This window comes from Mus musculus, chromosome 2 (genome assembly GCF_000001635.26).
Source record: "Mus musculus strain C57BL/6J chromosome 2, GRCm38.p6 C57BL/6J".
Lineage (NCBI taxonomy): Eukaryota > Metazoa > Chordata > Mammalia > Rodentia > Muridae > Mus > Mus musculus.
Window position 1 is genome coordinate 138,574,791 of NC_000068.7, and position 20,783 is coordinate 138,595,573.

The following is a 20,783-nucleotide window of genomic DNA, read 5'->3' on the forward strand; positions in this document are numbered from 1 at the left end:
TCTGTTCAAATTCAGCCATCCAATTCTGTAACATATACTGAAAAAGACTTTTTGACAAATTAGCTGTCCTAGTAAATTTAACATACTGAATGGAAATAACACACAATCCCGGAAACTTTTGTTCACATCCCAGCTGAGTTATTTGTCATAATACATCTAGTTGTATCTGGACAAGATCTATGAGTTGATTAACCAGCATGAGACCTCTCTGTATCTTGACATTAGCTGAGGCCTGTTTATCTATGACTGTAGTCACTGAGGCTGACAAAGTGTTAATGGTGTCAGTCGTCTGGACCTGTCCAGACAGAGCCAAGGCTGTCTGAATTAAGGCCAAACCCAGTTCCCAGTTAGTGGTAAAAAAGCAGGAGAATACTTGAGCATTATACATCACCGTCATTGGGAGTGGAAATATCGACATTATCCCCCAACGCTGCTCTCTCTTTATTATTGACGCCCTGGACATCACCAAGACGAGGGACATCAGTATTCCCTTGGTCAGTCTGGATTTTTCGGGTGAGTCTTTCTGGTATCCAAAATGGGTTGTCTTCATTCTGTGGGAAAACACAGATAGCTCCCCTGGATCTTATCAAAATAGGATCCGGGCCATACCATTTATTATCAAGGACATTTTTCCATTTAACCATCTCATTGGGCCTATCTGGCTCTGAACAATGACGTTCAGCCGCAGTATGGCCATGAGCATCAATATTTAAAAAATTGAGTGTAAAGAGTGCCAAAGACACAGACACTCTTGGTGCTCGGGGTAAAATCTCTTCAATTCCCCTCTTCTGTTTTATAAGATAGGTTTTGAGGGTGCGATGCGCACGCTCAACAATACCCTGTCCTTGAGGGTTGTATGGAAGTCCAGTCAGGTGGGTCACGTCCATCTGACGGCAGAACTGTTGGAATTTTTGAGACGTATAAGCTGGTCCATTATCAGTCTTAAGGAGTTTGGGTTTCCCCCAAGCACTCCATGCCTCAAGACAATGTTGAATCACATGTGAGGCCTTTTCTCCGGTTAACGGAGAAGCAAACATGATGCCAGAACATGTGTCAATGGACACATGGAGATATTGAAGTTTTCCAAAGGAAGAAACATGTGTAACATCCATTTGCCAGACCTGTAGAGGTCGAATACCGCGTGGGTTAATTCCCACATGAGGAACTGGCAAGAACTCACAGCAGCTTTGACATTGAGTAACAATGTCACGGGCTTCTTTTCTTGTCAAGGAGAAACGACTGCGTAATGTTTCAGCCATCACATGAAAATTGTTATGAAAATTTCTTGCAGCCTCTGCCGGGGATGATAGGGCAGCAGCCACCACTTTAGTGGCCTTATCTGCCAAATCATTTCCCAGAGCCATGGGGCCAGGTAGGTCTGAATGGGCTCTAACATGAGTAATATAAACAGGAAATCTTCTAGATAACAAAACTAATTGTATCTGCTGAAAAATATTGGCAACTCTACTGGAAGGCTTAATCACTCCAGCCACTTCTAAAAGATTTACTGCATTAACCACATAACAGGAATCTGACACAATATTAAGGGGTTCTAAAAAGGTTTTTAAAACTTCTAAGACCACTAAACATTCTACCACTTGAGGTGAATTTTCATTATATTGTTTGGATACCACTTTACCATTAGCCACATAGGCACCTATGCCAGTTTTTGATCCATCAGTATATACCACAATCCCATTTTTAAGTGGGTTTCTTACTGTTATTTGTGGAAAAACAACAGATTGATTTTGGGCAAACTGTAAGATTGGATGTTTTGGATAATGGTTATCTATTTGTCCTGAAAAGGAGGTAACTAAAACTGCCCAATCATTAGATGTGGCTGCCAAGGTTTGAACCTGTGCAGCGGTATAAGGTACAATTAAAAGATATGGACTTTGCCCAAAGTGGGTGATTGCTGCTTTTAGACCTTTAAGGGCAAGCTGTGCAATTGCATCAGGATACCAATCTATTATTTTAGCTGGGGATACGTTTGGATGAATCCACAACAATGGCCCATTCTGCCACAAAACTGCAGTTGGCAATTGTGCTGTCTTAAAGACACACAAACTGAAAGGCTGCGAATCCTCAATACGTTGTAATTGTGCATTCTGTAAGGCTTTTTCCACTTTTTGTAAGGCCTGGTTAGCAGCTAGAGTAAGAGTCCTAGGGGAGGAGATATGAGGATCTCCTTCTAAAATACCAAACAAAGGCCTTAACTCAGCGGAAGGAATCTTTAAAAAAGGTCTGAGCCAATTAATATCTCCCAACAGCTTTTGAAAATCATTTAAGGTATGGAGGTGATCTCTTCTTATCTCTACCTTTTGGGGCACAATCTTATCTGGGGACACCACAGAGCCCAAGAATTGTCCTGTATCAGAAATTTGGACCTTTTCTGTGGCTATCTGTAAACCCCACTGACTTAAAGTTTTAAGTAGAAAAGGATATGCCTTTTGTAGCATGGTAAGGTCTTTATGGCACAGGAGGATGTCATCCATGTAAAGGAGCAAAATTAAAGAGGGGAATTGTTCCCTCACTGGCAAAAGAGCTTCTTGCACATAAAGTTGGCACATTGTAGGACTATTGGACATTCCCTGTTCTTGATGTCCTAACCCTTTTCCTTCTTTATAACCCATCTTTGCCATGATATTTTTTGCTTTAGCTGAATACCCTCCCGATGGGGCGTTTTCATTGGACAAAATAAGGCCCAAATGCTGCATAATATCCCTTCCCCAGAGGTTAACCGGGAGTGGGAGCACATAAGGTATGAATTTCCCTTGCTGTCCTTCAGAGGATTCCCACGTCAAGGCAATGGAGCTTATAGTGGGACATGATTGATATCCTAGGCCCTGTAATGAATGAGATGACTCTGTGGTGGGCCATGCTTTGGGCCACCAATGTGTAGAAATTATACTTTTATCTGCTCCGGTATCAAGGATGCCTTCAAACTCTTTTCCGTTGATCTTAAGGCGGAGCTTAGGTCTATCATTTAAAGATACAACCAAATAGGCAGAATCATTTCCTGAGGAGCCCATTTTCTTTATCTCAGGTCCTGCAGATTTCTCCCTGGTATTATCAGGGAGGAGCAGCAGCTGAGCTATCCTATCTCCTTTACTAATAGAAAAAACGCCTTTAGGGCTTGAGCACAGGACCTGTATTTCAGGGGAATGTTGACAATCCATAACTCCAGGGTGGACTACTAAGCCCTGTAAGGTGAGTGAACCCCGGCCGAGAATAAGGCCCATGGTTCCCGGGGGCAAGGATGGTATAGGCTCCACTGGCACCGGCTGAATACTCATTTGAGGCATTAATAGGAAGTCGGAGGCGGCACGCAGGTCCACCCTTGTGGGTCTTCCTGGGTCGCCTCTCTGACTGCTTCCTGGGTCCTGACAAACCGGTTCCCATATCTTTGAGGGCCCTGGGACCGAGGGCCCGATGACCCGTTTTTTGGCACATCAGTTGATTGACTATCAGGTGGGGGAAGGACTCTGCCCTTTATATCCCTCACAGAGCGACACTGGTCAGCTCTATGATAACCCTTGCCACACTTAGAGCAAAGAGTGAGAGTCCCTCCCTGTTTATCTGGAGCTCTGCAATCTTTCTTAAAATGCCCAGGCTTTCCGCAGTTAAAACATGTCCTCTGATTATTTCTGCCCATGGAGCGGTTCTGAGATTGGAGGATGGCGGCCGCTAAGCCTGCATTGGTGAGAGGTCCCCCAAGCTCTCGACAGACCCTGAGCCAGTCTTGTAAGCCTTTGTTCTTTCTTGGGGCTATGGCCGCTCGGCACTCCTTTGTGGCTTGCTCATAGATGAGCTGTTCTATCAGAGGCGCAGCTTGCTCTGACTCTCCAAAAATACGCTCTGCTGCCTCTGTCATTCTGGCCACAAAATCTGAGAAGGATTCCTGAGGTCCCTGGATTATCTTTGTTAACTGCCCAGTGGTTTCACCTGCTCGGGAGAGCGCCTTCCAGGCCCTAATAGCCGTGGAAGAAATCTGGGCATAAGCTCCCCAATGGTAGTTTGTCTGATCAGCAGAATAAGCTCCCTGACCCGTTAACAAGTCAAAAGTCCAATCTCTCTGCTCTGGAGTCAAAGCAGCTGCGTTTGCTCGGGCCTGCGCTTGTGCAGTTTCATGCCAAAGAGCTCTCCATTCCATATATTTGCCCATACTAGGGAGAGCGGCTTTTACAACCGTTTGCCAGTCAGCAGGAGTTAGTGCCATGCCGGCGAGCCTGTCTAACTGCACCAAGGTAAAATTAGCATTGGTTCCGTATTTACGGACCGACTCGGCAAGTTCTTTAATTTGTAAGTATTCTACCGGAGCGTGGACACGCCCACCCTCGGCTCCTTCAAAGACCGGAAATGCCTGTTGTATTTTCCTTTGTTCCTCTCTGGGAATGAATGAGTCTGCGCACTGCCTCTCTGCGCACTGCCTCTCTGCGCAGGGCTGACGCACTACGCAGGGCGGGGACTCCGCATAGGGTGGACCTTGAAGCCGACTGCCCTGAGGCCAATCAGCAAACTGGCCTTCGCCAGCCGCTTTTGGCTTCCTTAACTGATTAGCTAGCACTTTACCTGGCTGGTACCCTTTTTTCTCATAATGAGCTGCTTCTTCCTCCCAGTCTGTTTCTTCAGAGGAGAATTCATCATCTGATTCAGAGCTACCAAGAGCTGGCTCCCCGAGCCCATCCAGCGATGAGCACAGGCTCCTTTTCCTAGAGACCTCCGCTAATTGATCTTTCTTCTTTTCCCTTTTTCCTCTTTTTCTTCTAATCTCTCTCCAGGTATTCCTACCTAACCTTAACTTTTCCTCGGGTTCAAGACCCTTGGAAAGGCCTGTATACTTATTTTGTGTACCATATTTTCTCTTTGCTCCTACTCTCTCTCCCCGCTTTACTTCTGATAGATTGCCCTGAATTTCATCTAAAATCCTCCCTGCCTTAACCACTTGATAACATGTGAAAAGGAACAAAAGGGCTTCTAACACTAGAAAAAATTCAAGGCCAAACATTTTCCACTTTACTTCTGATAGACTGTCTTGAATTTCCTTAGAAAGTTCAAGACCAGACTTACCTCGTAAAGCTGTACTCACTGGTACTCTCGTTCCCCAGCTGAAAAGTTCTGAATTCATACAGTTGAATCCTTCTTAACAGTCTGCTTTACGGGAACCTTTATTACCGCGACCCGCAGTTCTGGTTCTGGAATGAGGGATCTTCCTTGCGCCAGTCCCGAGTTTTTTCTCGTCCCGGAATTCGGCACCAATTGTTATTAGACGCGTTCTCACGACCGGCCAGGAAAGACGCAACAAACCAGAATCTTCTGCGGCAAAGCTTTATTGCTTACATCTTCAGGAGCCAGAGTGCAAGAAGCAAGAGAGCGAGAAAACGAAACCCCGTCCCTATTAAGGAGAATTATCCTTCGCCTAGGACGTGTCACTCCCTGATTGGCTGCAGCCCATCGGCCGAGTTGACGTCACGGGGAAGGCAGAGCACATGGAGTGGAGAACCACCCTCGGCACATGCGCAGATTATTTGTTTACCACTTAGAACACAGCTGTCAGCGCCATCTTGTAACGGCGAATGTGGGCGCAGCTCCCAACATATGATTAAGTTTGTTTTGTGTTGGACATATACTGCTGGGCAGAGGGTCTACCCTTAAGTAGTATTAACATAGCCTGTGAGACTCCACTGGAGAAAGATAACGTTTCTTGGTAAGTGGCTATCAATTGGAGATAATTTCTTAGGAATGGGAGCTTTGTTCACTTCCCCCTTTCCACACTAAGATCCTGTTTTGCTTGATCCAGTGTTTAGATCTTTATCTTCTATTTATATCTAAGCTCTTAGAAAAACTATAAACACAGTTTGGAACCAGTATCTATTGATAGATTAATGAGCTAAATGTAGTAGGGTTGTCCCAGAGAGTTACTTTGTGAAATATGGAGGCTGCTATTCTCATAGCTTGAACTTTAAACTGATATGCTAAAATATTAAATATCACTTTCTCAGCCGCACACATCATCTTCATTTTTAGTATTCAGTAGTCATGTGCCTCAAGTGACTACCAAACTGAACCACATGTATGTTCAGGAATTTTACTGTCACAAAAAATTCTGTTAACCTCTGGTATTGAAGTTGGAAGGAAAATACCTGTTAAGCTCACTAAGTAAAAAATTAATTTCAGTTACATTTTATAGCTAACTATTTTTTTGTTACAACAGACACATTGATGAAGGGGAAACAAAACAAAACAAAACAAAACAAAGCAAAACAAAACAAAGCTTGAATGCAACCTTTACCAGCTTTGAGGTCAACACAAAAGACTGAAGGTAATTTGAAATGTTCTTCCCTTAGGTGTCCTCTTCTTTATAGACTTTACTCCACTGATGCAATGCTCTGCAGTAGAGAGCAACTGTGAGCTGAGAGCAGCTGATGGCACCATAGATGAAGTAAGTACAGTCATCTACATAGTATACTAATGTCCTCTTCTTTATAGGGAGTACTAGAGAAGCAAGGGCCAACACAAAGGAATGGAAAGGGTTTGTACATGATCTTCTGACTCTTCAGAAATTTCATTTTCCTCAATTAATTTTTTACAGTAGGATGCAGTTAATACCGTGCAGCTCATCCAACTGAATACATGGCACTGGTCATTCTCTACGACAGGTGGCCATGGCAGAGAGATTTCTGCCAAAGGAAAGCACAATACAGTATCAAGACCTTCCATAAATTGTATGCTTGCTTACCTTTTGTTTGGACTATAAATCAACTTCTGTTCCATAGCTTTTAATGTGCAGAAGAGAGAATCCCACCCCAAAGATGTATATCATGAAGAAAACAGAGACAGCCCTAAGTCACTGAGATGCACACTCAGATGCCTTAGTCACTAGGTTGAAGCTAACCACTGAATTTGAGTTTTCTTTGTTATAGCAGCTAACAGTAACTTAAAAAATGTGAGAACAAGCCGGGCGGGGTGGTGCATGCCTTTCATCCCAGCACTCGGGAGGCAGAGGCAGGTGGATTTCTGAGTTAGAGGCGAGGCCAGCCTGGTCTACAAAGTGAGTTCCAGGACAGCCAGGGCTATACAGAGAAACCCTGTCTCAAGAAAAACAAAAAGTAGGAAGAGATACAGACTTAATTTTTCATAGGAACTTTCAGATTTAGATGTCAGAAACAGGACTTTTGATTTGTCCTTTAGATTGTACATATTTTATAACTATTGACTATCATTTAGAATAATAAATTTACAACATTTTCCTGGAATAAACCTTCACTTTTATCTCCAATAAAATTGCTTCTTGATTTTCATGCATCTCTTGACTTTGGTGGATTCCCGGGAAATAACCTCTGAGCTACTGAGTTTCTTCATTTATTGAAAAGTTTCAAGGGAAAGGTGTAAAATGCTTGGGAATGCTACGGAGGGGGAATGAGTCAAGAGAATAATGGGTTCCTCTGTAATCTAGCTTTGTCTTCAGTTTCCAGGGAGCTCTTGAGTAGAAAGCATCCCACTGAGCCACCCAGCATGGTGCCTCCAGGATTTGAGTTTTGACCTCCCTCAACTGGTGAGTGATAGGATCTTCCAGGCATTACCAGGATGCTAGACTTTACTCCACTGATGCAATGCTCTGCAGTAGAGAGCAACTGTGAGCTGAGAGCAGCTGATGGCACCATAGAGGAAGTAAGTACAGTCATCTACATAGTATAGTAATATCCATTACAACCTTTTTTAAATATGTGAATTTGCACTCTGAAGTTCCCATTAGATGAGGGTGGTGAGTAATGTTTCAAACAGAGAAATGCTTTTTTTTTTTCTCTTCAACTATGGCCAACAATTTCCCAAAAGAATTCTCTAGTGGAAAGGCTATTGGTCGGAAAGTTGAGTTTTGATTTAATATAAAATATTTGGGGAGTTACTCTGCATAACAAAAAGTAGAAGAACAACAGATTCTAGAAACAACTGTTCTCAGGAACAGCACAAAAAGGGGTCATGATTCAAACGGGGGAGTCAATGTGTGGTACAGAATGGATGGCTTTGAATCAAAGTTTCTCAAGAACATCCCAAGTAACAGGAGAAAGATCCTGGGCTTCACTGTTTTTATTCTGGTTTCACAGGGACAGTGAAGGACAAGTGTACCTATCGGTTGTCAACTGGTCAAATACTACTAGGAATGCATAAATCTTTAGAATATGACTTGGGACACACTAGGAGACACAAGGATGACTCTTTTTATTAAAGCAGATCTAAATCCTGAAATGGCAGGCAAGGAATGCTCTGCACAGAACAGGAGCGTATGATAACAAGGATGCTTTCAGGCAAGCATTTCAGAATGAAATATTATATCTAACAGTAGATGCATTTGGCTTAAATTCTTTATGCCTCAGTTTCCTCATATTTAAATTTAGAATAATAATTGTTTCTCACAAAATGGAGCTGAAAATTAAGTGACATACTACTTAAAAGTCTCTTCCTGGTTCCTATGTCATACTATATAGTTTCAATAAAATATGTTGTTATTATATTAAAGAACGTGGGGCTTTCTCACATATTATGAGCATTTCATTGGGGTTGGTACATTGCTAGTTTTATGACATAAGTGCAAAAATGTGGAGCTATATAAATGCTGAGTTGGGAATTGCTACTGTGCGAAAGTAATATGATTTACTTTGTTCCTGTAGGCAGCACAGATCCACAGAATATTGAATATGTTTCCCAGAATAAGAACATAGTATCAGTTAGCTCATGCTGTATGACATAGTGACCTTAAATTACTGCCTTTAAACAAAACCCACTGGGCTAGCTCAGCACTGAGTAGTTTGAAGATTTTGGCTTGGAAAAGCAGATAAATATGATAAAATCTTCATGCGTCACATATGCTCTTTCAAGATTATGTGTGTTCTTCCTATTCACACAAGCAGCTTTGCTGCAGAGGGTTGGCTGGTGTTGGTTTGCAGCTCATGGCTCCTCTACCCTGTAATCTCATTCCCTAGTAGGTTATCCCCAAGCTTGCTTGCCTAATAGAGGCAAGGAGCATGTTAAAAAAAAATATTAGAGCTATTGTGACCCTAGGATTAAAGTTACACAGCCTTACTGGAGAAACATTTTGTTACAGGATGTGACTAACTGGGGCCCATGCTGTAAAGAACCTAGTAAACTCACTCAGCAGGAGTTACTTCATTCTTGGGAGTGCCAGTGGGAAGACCCTGAAATTATACCATTGGTACTCACAACAGTGTGTAAGGCCCTGATGATGCTCTTGGGACAGAAGCAAGGTGAAGAAGTTCCAGGAAATGTTGTGTATCATGTAAAGTCCAAAGTTACAGCTGCCTCAGCCTCACATCTCTTCTATATGCACTGATTTGTAGATATTTCTGTTTGTAGCTGGATCCGTGACTCAGTATGGCTGGGAAAAGTCTGGGTCATCTTGTGGGCAAAGAGAACTTGCTATTTATGTATATTTAAAAGAGATACAAGGTAGCAAGACAAGAAAATTTATTGCTGAAATGAAAAAGTAATTTTAGTATATAAAATTGGAACATTCTCAACAGCAACATGACCAAATAAAACCCTTATAATATTATATCTATTTAAGAAGCCAAATAGTAGGGCAGTCATAATGCAATTATATTTTAATAATTCTTTTAAAATAAAAAGAAAGGCAAAGAATTGACAGAATCCCAATAGATGTACTAAAGTAAATAGATTATATTGATAGGTATTGTATTTTTGGTAAAGTAAAAAGTAGTATTTAAGCTTTACATTACACCATAGGTTTGATAGAATTTATATAAATATTGATTTCTAGATAACGACTCTTAGTATAGGAAATACATTTTATCAAAGAACACTAACCTATAAGACAATAATTTATTGAAAATTCTATGTTGAAAAGAGACTAGTGTTTATTTTCTATTGATATTGAACTGAGGAGTCAAACTTTAAATATTTAGGTGCTGTGATTTCATTCTTTTACAGTGATATAACATGTGACCAAAGACAGTGATATAACACGTGACCAAAGACATCTTGGGGAGGAAAAGGTTTACTTGATTGACCCTTCCAGGTCACAAAACATCACTGAGGGGAGCCAGGGTGGAAGCAGGGCTTTTTGGACCTCTCTCTGGATCATGAGTAGGTAACTTTAGTACACACTCCAGGAATACATGTTCAAGAAATGATGCTGCTCACTGTTGCCTGAGCCTGCCTACATCAATCAAGACATTCTCTCATAGAAATGTCCACAGACCAATCGGAAACAGGCAATACTCAACTGAGACCCGTTTTTCAGGTAGTTCTAGGACAGGATGACAGTTAATGCTAAGAAAGAAACTAGGTTTTTACATCAAGTCCTGTGTTCAAATCCAGATACATAGATGCAACTATATCAGGTTATAACCAACACGATCTCCATAAGGGGTACATAAAATCACAAGAGTGGTAGTGAAGCTTTTCAAATGTTAGCTGACTCCTTAGCCTTAGCTTGAGGAAAGCAGGGCCTGCTCTAATAAATAAATAGATAAATAAATAATAAATAAATAAACAAATAAAAATCTTTGCTTGTTTGTTTGTTTGTTTTCAAACAGGGTTTCATTGTGCAGCTTTGACTGTCCTAGAGCTCACTATGTAGACCAAGCCACTTATCTACACTTGTGAGCCTGCCAGTATGTAGGGCACCGCAGCCTTGGGTCTGTTCCCCCCTTTTTCAGTGTTATGTCATCTTGGGGATCATTTTCATATCCTGGGACAGGACTGGTCTACAATACCTTGCCAGGGTCCCTTGAATTAATCACCTCAGTTCTCTGGCCAACAGATTACTCTATTGATAAATAGAAGTTTTGCATAATTGGTTTATTGTTCTTTGAGAATTTGCCTATAATTTTCTAGGAGCTTGGTAAGAAATATGTTTTTAATCACTAAAAATAATGAATTAATTTATCTTTAATGTAGAAGAAAAACATAAAATTTAAATATCTGATTCTGTCTTCTCCACCCAATTTGGCCATCTATTGTTGATCTGTGAAACAAATGAAATTGAACTATGTGGTTTTTTGGGGGGCTGCCCAGAGATTGAATCTGAAAAAAAAATAGCCTTAGGTTCATCTAGAAAAGAAGTCAAGCTCTACAGTGTTAGGGAAGGAAAGTGAAGGCTAAGACTGTGAACACCTGCAGAGAAGACTGCAGCAAGGTGAAAAGTAGGCCCACTCTCTCCTATCTAAGAGGAGAGGAATCTGAGGTCTTTAACACTCACTGCCATGAGCTTTAGACAAAGGAACACCCCTAGGAGATGCTGTCTTTCTGACACATTCCAGAACCTGTGTGTCAGGACAGGCTTCTACAACCAGGCAAAGATACACAAACGGTATCCATGGAAACAGAAAATGCTAAGGAGATATGATCTGTGACTTAAAGAATCTGCTTTGGACTTCTTTTTTATAAACTTTTGTACACCAGAAACTCTTACTCTGTAGTTCAGGCTGGCCTGAGTTGTTCGGTGCTTTCCTTTGAATTAAAACATTCCCAGTGAGTTGAAATGTTTCTTCATGAGTTACAGGAGATGAAGTGAAAGTCACATTGCTAGAACATACATTTGAAAGATTCTTGAGAGCCCCCCCCCCAGTAGTATCAAAAGGGATAAACATCTGTAAAGGGATGGATGAGGGGAAGAGGGGATTCGAACTGCCAAACTGCAATGCGAAGAGATATCCAGAGTGGAGCAGCCAATAAGCTGTGCAGAAAGCTTCAGAGCTGTATCTTTAGTGGGTCTTCACACACCGTGGGGTGGGCTTCTCAGTGATGTAGCTGCTTTTGAGTAAGTACCTGTAAGTAATCCCTCTCCCATACTCCTGTTAGTAATACAATAAAAACCCATTAGTTCACAAAATTGAATTTGTCACAGCCATTCCTTTGGTGTGTTACGTGTTCCCTTTCCTGGGTAAATAGCCTTGTGTGGTGTGTCTTCTTAGGAAAGGTCTGTCACACAGCAGCCTATAACTTGAAATCATCCAGCCCCAGCCTCCAGAGTGCGGCCCTTATACTACCATGTCAGACAGGTTCACACATGTGATTTGTTGTTGTTGTTGTTTTGCTAACTGTTCATATTCTTTAATGGGCTATAAAACAAGTTGTCAGACAGATTTTATTTAGAATGGGGGTGATAGCTCAGCAAATAAGAGTATATTCTGCTTTTACAGAGGATCTGATTCTCTCAGCACCCACATCTGGTAGCTACAGCTCAGACAGCCTCCTCTGCCTTCTGACGACAGAATCTGCACAGAGGCATACACAAATGGACACATTAAAAATACATAAATCAGTTTTTGAAAATGAGGATCTTGTCATTTCTAGGGCTGGGAGCATGTACATGGTTCAGTATTCTCTTTTTCCTGTGGCTCTGACTACCAGCCCAGAGAACCTCTCACAGACAAAAGGGCCTCTGGTAAAACAGGATAGGTACGGGTTATTTAGAGCTTTGAGGAACTTTGCAGTTGTAGTACTATGACTGCCATTTTTGCATTTAGCTGCTTTCTGCCTTCTGCCTTCTGCTGGGGCCTTTCCTTTTTAAAGCAAATATTTTAAAACTCATTAAAAAAACATTTGAATTTCAGCAATGATAAGAGAAGGGGGAAAGACTCATGGGGTTGGTGGGGGAAGCACAACAAAATGTTACCCAACAGTGCATTGGATGGCTATTTAAAGCCCGCAGTGGCCATCAAGAGTAGGGTAGCCATAGCAACAAACCAGAATATTATCCCTGAGTGTGAGGACCTGCTGGAGGAGGACAGACAGTGCTGAGGACAGGGGTCTCCAGCAAGTAGGCTTTCCCAGCAGAGCTCTGCCTCACAGACTGGAAAGGAGCAGCTCTAGCTGAAGCTGCGAGTCTCCTCAATGAACACAGAGTATATCTATAGCTTTGGCAACCTCCTTGGAGAACTGAAGGTTGGCTTCCTTAGAGATAACCTAAAATGGAGCGTATTTTTTAAAAATATCTTTGATCGATTTCACATTTCGAGGCACTAGAAAACAAAAAAACAAAAAGCAGACAGCAGACCACATGGAAGCTGTGGGTGGGAGCTGTGATTGTTCCTTTCCAAGCAATTCCTTCGGCTGCTATGCATTAGGCCTCTGATCCTGTGGTATTCACATGAAGTGATGGAAGATGCATGGAGCCAGTTTGGTGCCTGCCTCGCCCCTTCTGTCCGGCTGGTGGACCAGATGCACTGGGGGTGGAGGCTCGTACCTTCCAGCTGCTCTTTGTAGAGATGTGCCTCTCCAGGAAATGCTTATGATGTCCTACTGTGATTCAATGACTGGGGCATAAAAACTTGGCCTCTTGCCTCAATTCCAGGACATAACCGGGTGGCCAACAAACTTTCATGTGATATTAGCCTCAACTCAGATTATAAAAAAATGTTTTCTCCAGTTCTATTTTATCTCCCCCATTTCCATAAAGACTCCTTTAAGTGTTCTCAATCAGCAAAAATGCCTATAGGATGATCACACTTTGAAGATTGGCTCCACGGTAATCCGATCTCAAACTGACATCTTGGGCTTTATCCTGGGAACAAGACTGAGCCAACCTGGCTTCCATCTGTGGTCTATTACCCAGGAACTAGTGGCTTGTGCTCTCAGGGAAATGTTTCACAATGGTAGAGTTGCTGGCTTATGAGTGCATAGGATTTTTTAACCTCTGAACATATACCTTTACTCAGCTAATGGACCCACTCCTATTTCATTTCCCTATGTAGGTCACACCATTAATACATTAAACCAACAATTTTTCCCATCAAAGATTACTTTCTATGTAACCTGATCAAAGCCATAGGGAGAATGAAGATAATGTCTCTTGTAATTTTATGGGATCCACCCAAGTCTATTGATATCTGTTCCAAGTCACTGCAAGTCATTTGCAAAAGATTACTGGTGACAGAGATCTCCTTGATACTACGATCTGAACCATCTCATCTGTTGGACTAAATTACCCGTCAGGCAGAGATCAACTCAGCTATCCTTCAAGAGCTCTCTTTACCAATCACCATGTGCTCTGATTTGGGAATGAATGGAAATAGACTAAAGACTAAAGAATTTCTGTTTGAGAGAGAGAGCGGTTTAGGCATCATCATAAGCCTTTTAAGATTATGTCTCTAAAGAAGGAGTATTTTGTTTGTTTTTTTTTTTTTTCACTTTGGGGTACTTCCTTTAAAGCTCTGAGGCTTCATGCTGTATATAGAGAGGTCCTGCTTAGTTCCTTTTCTGGTCTTGGGCGCCTGTATTCTATGTCCTTACCTGATAGGGCCATCTTAACCAGAGGTAAAAGTTGATAAGAGGTTATCCCTTTGTCTCCTAACTTCTCAGAGGCAGTCATGGACAACTAATGATGTTGGAATTACAAAGCCTACACACTGGCCTCTAGCTGAAACCATACTGTGGAGAAATTCATTGTGTAGCTGAGGAGTCTGAACGGAGCCAGATTCCAGCTGAGACCACACTGCTGATCAACTCGTTTCCAGCTCTCTCTGGCTTCCCTCACTCCCTTGCCAGTTTGTCCTGGCACCACTCCTTCAATGAATCCTTTCAAAGGAGCTTACTTGTGAGGCTTTATACCTAAGAGCCATCATCCTGCTGGCATCTGAGGAAGTGGAAGGCCACAAAGAGAAGGTAAGGCTGGGAAATGACCACCGTTGCTAATTTGTTCCACAGTAGGCAACTGAAGGTTCTTGGTGTAGGAAGAATTGAATTTCATTCCGTTCTCCAGTCCCCCAAATATGTCTTCAATATGTGGGAACAAAAAGAAAGGCTACTAGTGCTTTCTTTTGCAAGAATTTGGAGAATTGGTTTCATTCCCAGCTGTATGCTTAGAGTATGAGACAGGGAGTCCTCAAGTATTTGTTGAATGTAGTCGGACAAAACATCATTGGTAGACTTTTCTATTCCTGAGCACACTTGGGATACAATAAAGATATTAAAATGGCAGGCTTAAGGGACAAAAAAGGAGATTAACCTACTTTTAGCTTTATTAACTTTGCTTCTGCAATCTTTCCAGTGAAGTGGGGCAAGTCTTATTAAATGCTAATTATCTTCCCTATTCTTTTGCATTCTGCTTGTTTCGTTCTTGAGAGTGTGTTTCTCACAAAGAAGTTAACTTATTCAACTCAAATATGTATCATACATAAGTTCAAAACTATAATTTCTAAGTACTTCACCTTACTGAATTCTAAATGCCATACAAAAAACTGATTTTGACATGTATTCAGATCAGCTGAGTTGCAGTTTATTGAAAGGACAGTGTAGCACTAATTCACCTAAGAAGTCCAGCAGTCTCTGAGTGATGTGACAGACTAGAATTATCAGAATTAATAGAATTACGTGGCAGGGTAGAATTATCAGGATCTTTGGATTTTAGATAAGGTTTTGTTTGGCAACAGTTTTTGTTAATATCTTTCTTTATTAGTAATAAAGTTTACATATTGTTTGACAGATGAGAATTGAATGAAAGTGAATTTGGAAGGGTAGTGCCAGGATTTTGTGCACAGATGTGTGCCTTCTGATTTCCTCTGAACTGCCTTAGTTAGCTGTTAAGGTTGGAACTTAGAGCAAGTTCAACATTTGAATGCCAAAGAACTCAGTGACACCCTAATTCCATTTGTGTTTTCTTTAAACCATATCTTTTGTGTGTTTTAAGGGTGTGATAAGTAATGGTTAGCACATTCACACTGATGTGCACAGAGCTCTAGAGCTACTATTGCTTTATGAATGTACCACCCTGTCCCACACCCCTGCAGCTACATTAGTTTACAGCCTCACCCAATACTACAAACACTTCTGTACTTTGCCACATCTGTGTGATTTTCCTTATATCTATCCTAATGAGCACGAGGTGATAACTCACTTTGGTTGTGATTTGCATTTTTTGACTGTTAGTGTTATTGAGAATATATGTGAGTGTATATGTATATAATATATATATATGTATATACATACATATATTGACTATATGTATGTGTTTGCAGAAAAATAACTATTCAAGTCCTTTACACACTTTTAATTGGGTTGTCTAATTTGGGGGGTAGATGGGTAGAAATATTTGTTCATACATTCTAGTTTTATCCCTTATCAAATATATAATCTGAAAATATTTTCTTCCATTCTGTAAGCTTCTCCCCCCACTGTGTTGCTTGTGTTTTTTGAAACTCATTTTTTTTACATTTGTTATATAGTTTTCTTTGTCTCGTTTTGCTTTCCCTGTGTGTGTGTGTGTGTGTGTGTGTGTGTGTGTTCATGTGCATTTAGGTACTCGTATGTATAAGTCAGAGGACAGCCTTAGTAATGACTTTTGAAGTGCATCCACCTTGGGAAGACAGAGTCCCTCATTATACAGAGACTCAACAACTAGAAGTTAGATTTTCAGCAAGGCGGTACCTGCCGCGTCCATGCCAAGGTGAGAGATTATGCTGAGTGATAGATCTGGTATGAGGAATGCTTATTTGGAAGTAAGGGATGTGAGGGACCTTGAGAGAGGGGTAGAGGCAAACAGACAGAGCCACAAGGGCAGAACAGCAGGGACAGAGAAGGACAGAAAGAAAGAGAGGCAGGCCAGCTGAAAACAGTTGGGAACAAAGAGAAAAAAAGGAGGGATAGAGTGAAGGGCTGGGGTAGTGAGCAGCCCTCTATAGGCTGCCAGGCCAACAGCATGTGATGGATGATGATGCAGGTTGTTGCTTGGTGTCTGTTGCTAGATCCCTGGGAAGAGCCCGGTGGAATCGCTTGCCACCCTACAGCAAGTCCTATGGATCTCCTGTCTTTGTTTTAGTTATGTGATTATAAGCAGGAGCTGCCATAAACAGTTTATTTTATATGTGAGGTCAAAAAAAATTGTTATGGAGCTTTTTAATCGATATTTTCTTCCAGTTTTTCTATAGGTTTAGGTCCACACTTAGGTCTTCCATCCATGTGGACTTAAGTTTTAAATATGTTGGTTAGTAACATTCTCACCTCATTCTCTTTCATGTGGCTGTTCAGTTTTTCCAGTACCAATTCTACAGACATTTTTCTTCTCTCAGTAAGTTATCTTGGAAGCCTTGACATAGAGCAGGTTGGCCATGCACACAAAAGCATTTTCCCTGGGATTTCTACTCTTTCCTTGCCTGTCTTCACGCCTGTATGAACATAAATTCATGTGCTGTTTAACTACTGTCACTTGAAATATTTTTTGAAGACAGGAAATGTGACAGTACAACTCTTGATCTTTTTTCAACATTAATTATATATTTGAAATTCCATATTAATTTTGGGATGGATGTTTCAATTTCAACAACAAAAAATTACTGGTATGAATTCAGCAGTGGTGTATTTAACAATGAATGTTATGGCCCAACATTGTTTTTTCTGCTTAGGATGGCTTTGGTTTTCTGAAACTTTTGTGCTTCCATCTGAATTTTAGGATCTTTTCTTTTTTATACTTCTAGAAGAATGACATTGCAATTTTGATAGTAATTTTATTGAATCTGCATATATTCATTTTGTATTAGTTATCCTAGTCTGTAAGCACTGGGTAGCTGTGAATTTTCTGTTTTCTTTGATTTCTTATTTCAGTGTTTTGAAGTTTGTATTATATAGGTCTTTCAACTCCTTGGTAATGTTTTATCCATATATACATGTGTGTATATATATAGTGTTACCATTTGCCTGTTTCTTTCTCATCAAGTTTATTATAGGTATATAGGAAAAAATAACTTGATCTTACTTAGGGCAGAGCTTTCTATGGTCTGTTGTTCTCTGAATTTTTATCTGTTGTTGGTCTCTCTCCCATATACTAAAAGATAAAATTTTTCTGATGAGGCTTGATAGATGTACTAATCTATGGTTATAGGAATAATAATCATTAAAAGTTGATTTAATATTATATCCATTTAGCAGAATAATTGTAATGGCTTTTCCCCTAGGGTCTACAACCTGACTAGGTTCTTGGTTCTAATGATGTTGCCAGGTATGAGGTATATTATGTGGAAAAAGCCTTAAAGCTAAGCAAAAAGTGACTTCTATGCCGCTATTGAACCACTGGGTATGTCTTGCCAGGCCAGTCTTTATATCCTTAGCCATGAGAAAATATGGATTAATACTTTGAGATTTCATCTTAACCTGGTCACAATGGGTAAGATTAAAAAACAAATACAGTAAATGCAGGCACGAGTATGGAAGAAGGGAAATAATCTATCACTCTTGATAGGAGTGCAAAGTGGATAATGTTGGCAATCAGGCACCTCCACCAACAGCCCAAGGGAACCTGTGACAGGGAGGCCATCAGGCACTCCCATGGCCATTTCTAGGGACCTGGTGACAGTGGGACCATCAGAAACCTCCATGGCCAGCCCTGAGGAAGCCAGTGACAACAGGACACATCCCCACCAGCTGCCCAGATGGGACACATTCCCATTTTTGCCCTCCTCCTGTACATTGCACCACAGCCTCAATAAAATGCTGTGCTTTTCCTCCCAGCTTCCCCCTTTCTTTTCCTCCTCTCAGAGGCAGCCTGTGTGTCCTCTTACACCCTCCCATTTAATACATCTCCTACATGAGACCTGTTGCATGCTGTGATTTTGTAGGATTTACTGCTTTGTTCCATCAGAAGCCACTATAGAAATCATGGATTTAAAAGAAAAAACATCTGGAAATAGCAAATGATCAGGCTGTAACAAGCTTGGGCAAATAGTCAAAGGACTCTTTATATCCTTGTGGTGGTTTGTATTTGCTCAGTTCAGGGAGTAGCCCTATTAGAAGATGTGGCCCTGTTCAAGTAGTTGTGGCCTTTTTGGAGTAGGCATGGTACTGTGGTGTGGGCTTTAAGACCCTAATCTGAGCTGCCTGGAACTCAGTGTTCTGCTAGCAGTCTTCAGATGAAGATGTAGAACTCTCAGCTCCTTCCACACCATGCCCACCTGGATGCTGTCATTTTCCTGCTTTGATAATAATAGACTGAACCTTTGAACCTGTAAGCCAGACCCAATTAAATGTTGCCTTTACTATGCCGGGGCCTAGCAAACACAGAAGTGGATGCTCACAGTCAGCTATTGGATGGATCACAGGGCCCCCAATGAAGGAGCTAGAGAAAGTACCCAAGGAACTAAAGGGATCTGCAACCCTATAGGTAGAACAACATTATGAACTAACCAGTACCCCGGAGCTCTTGACTCTAGCTGCATATGTATCAAAAGATGGCCTAGTAGGCCATCACTGGAAAGAGAGGCCCATTGGACTTGCAAACTTTATATGCCCCAGGACAGGGAAACGCCAGGGCCAAAAAGTGGGAGTGGGTGGGTAGGGGAGTGGGTGGGTAGGGGAGTGGGTGGGAGGGTATGGGGGACTTTTGGTATGGGGATAGCATTGGAAATGTAAATGAGGAAAATACCTAATACATATATATATATATATGTATATATATATATATATATATATATATATATATATATATATAATTACAAATACCAAAAAAAAAAAAAAAAGAGTTGCTCTTGGTAATGGTGTCTGTTCACAGCAGTAAAACCCTAGCTAAGGTTGTCCTACTACAGATACTTGTTTGTCTGTATTCATTGTTGCTCTATTTATAATAGCCTAGAAATGGAAACAATCTAGATTCCCATCAACTCTCAAATGAATAATGAAATATGTATTATTGATGTAATGGAGTATTATTCAGCTGTTAAGGAAAACAAGAAATTGGCAGATATAAGTAGATGGAACTGGAAACTATCATCTGCTTAGGGTAACTACGACCCAGAAAGATAAATATTGCATATTAGCTTGGATCTTCAGATAGATGTGCTTCATTTGATAGAGGTCCAGGAATTAGTGAAGGGTCAGAGAGGCAGTGTGTGTGGGCTTTAAAGTAAGGAGAAATGGGGAATAGTGGGACAGGTTTAATGGTATGTGGTATTAGAGGACTGGGCAGAGTAGGGAGTATGAAGAGACATAAATAACACTAAATAATATTCAAAAAAATTCTTAAGGAAACCCACTAGCACATCAGCTTCCTAAAATATATGCATTACTTCCATCAGTCTGCACTGTTTATATACAGGGAAAAACTTTCACCAATTAGTTTATCCATAGATAATCGATCTCTCGATCACGTTTTGATCTTATGCTCCTCTGGGACCACAGCTTTCACATGCTGCTTCTGTATGTTTGTGGCTGCTTCCAAATTCTGGTGCCCAGGGTATCAACGATCTGAGTCAAACCAGCTAGAATTTAGCCATTCAGACTGCTCTCAGACAAGTATTAGCCCTTGCTCAATATTTTTTGTGCCTCCTGAGAGAAGAGTCCTGATAAGCAAGATTTATTTACAGTCCCCCTGTGGCAGGCTGAACGTGGGAAACATGTCAAATTCTGTGGATTTCCCAATCCTTTGTTCTGGAATTTGATTGTGGTATTACAATGGCCTGTAGCTTATATTCTAAAGTCCTCAGATGTTTGAATACAGACATTGTTAATTTTTCTGTCTCTGTTACTATGTAGGTCTCATTTCGTGCGGTAATTTTAGAAACCAAAGCAAATGAAGAAATACATTTATAATGTTGAATCAAGGCCAAATCACAAAGTTTATTGTATTTTCATTTGTTATAGGGAATGAGTTTTAATGTTAGAGGAAAAAGTTACAATGTGATTCCTTGAGACTCATGAGCCAAGATGGTCCTGACTACTTGAGGATAGAACAGAGCTGTGTTATAACCATCACCTTGACAATAGGAGTTCTGCTAGGGTAGGATGAAAAAAGAAATGTGAAGAAATGAGAAAATTCT

The 20,783-nt window shown here is 41.0% G+C and overlaps 1 long non-coding RNA gene and 1 pseudogene across 6 annotated transcripts in view; one reads left to right on the plus strand and one right to left on the minus strand.

Annotated features, from left to right (window-relative positions):
* Positions 1 to 598: 598 nt before the first annotated feature.
* Positions 599 to 4,399, minus strand: Gm52497 (annotated as a pseudogene).
* A 1,919-nt stretch (positions 4,400 to 6,318) lies between these two features.
* Gm14061 overlaps positions 6,319 to 20,783 on the plus strand; it is a 180,037-nt gene continuing 165,572 nt past the window's right edge. For 2 of the 6 annotated variants that reach the window (XR_001783488.1, XR_001783487.1), the window contains exons 1-3: positions 6,319 to 6,442; positions 7,469 to 7,671; positions 14,344 to 14,646. This is a non-coding gene — a long non-coding RNA (predicted gene 14061). The remainder of the gene's footprint in view (positions 6,443 to 7,468; positions 7,672 to 14,343; positions 14,647 to 20,783) is intronic. The other 4 variants (XR_866782.2, XR_866781.2, XR_375032.4 and 1 more) reach the window with 3 other exon arrangements.